Genomic DNA, 956 nt, shown 5'->3' with positions numbered 1-956 from the left:
TCATCCATAAGGCCTGAGGGGTCACTGAATGGTTTGTTGAGCATTAAAATGATGTGAATCATCACATTTCTAATTATGTAATTATTAGGGCTATATCGGCGACCACATCGGTATCGATATTAGTGGTTTTTCCATATATCGGTATCGGTCTAATGAAGAAATTAGCCGATGTGAAAAACCGATGATTGTCTAACATTAGCGCCTTCGTCTCTAAATTTGATATTGCTGCTATTTCACAGATGTTTTTACTTAAATGGTCCTTGACTTGAACGTTAAATATGTTGAAATATGTTTAATTTTGTTACATAATAAAGAAGACTATGTGGTCTAATTTGGTATGGGCTTCTTCTGAATAGTTTTCACGTTCTCACACTGCTTACTTCTACTCATTTTTCGGTGTGAACAAAAATTGAATATCGACATCGGTAATATCGGTTATCTGCGATATCAGAAATCTTAATATCAGATATCGGTATCGGCCAGAAATTCTAATATTGTGCATCACTAGTAATTATGGTATAAATAACTTTAAAATAATGATTAAAACATTCTTCGCCCAAACAATAGTGTTTATGTTCTTTAAATAACAGCAAATATCTGTAAACCAACTTAATTATGGCAAAATAATTTTCCAATAAGGAAATTTAAAATACATGTAATATCTTTAAATATAAATGTTGTGTGTGGATATAATTTACAGTTTTATTGGTAGCAGCAGAATCTGCTTTTCTCCTGCCAAAACCACAGAAGGAACTAATGTGTCAAATGAAGTTACATTACATATATACAGGTGTGACTCTTCATATCTAACAACAGCTTGATTTATTACACATTGCTATTACTGTGAAATCCCACTGATATTAAACACATAAAGAGGGGGCACCCGGATTTGAACCGGGGACCTCTTGATCTGCAGTCAAATGCTCTACCACTGAGCTATACCCCCTTACACACTG

The 956-nt window shown here is 33.8% G+C and overlaps 1 protein-coding gene and 1 non-coding gene across 2 annotated transcripts in view; both read right to left on the bottom strand.

Annotated features, from left to right (window-relative positions):
- LOC103371196 (plexin domain-containing protein 1-like) overlaps positions 1-956 on the bottom strand; it is a 19,625-nt gene that overhangs the window by 5,153 nt on the left and 13,516 nt on the right. The gene's annotated exons all lie outside the window — the stretch shown is intronic.
- trnac-gca (transfer RNA cysteine (anticodon GCA)) lies at positions 875-946 on the bottom strand. The gene has a single exon. It is a non-coding gene; the product is annotated as a tRNA-Cys (tRNA).

Source organism: Stegastes partitus, unplaced genomic scaffold (genome assembly GCF_000690725.1).
Source record: "Stegastes partitus isolate 25-593 unplaced genomic scaffold, Stegastes_partitus-1.0.2 Scaffold1541, whole genome shotgun sequence".
Taxonomy (NCBI): domain Eukaryota; kingdom Metazoa; phylum Chordata; class Actinopteri; family Pomacentridae; genus Stegastes; species Stegastes partitus.
This window is presented reverse-complemented; position numbering and strand designations above follow the sequence as displayed.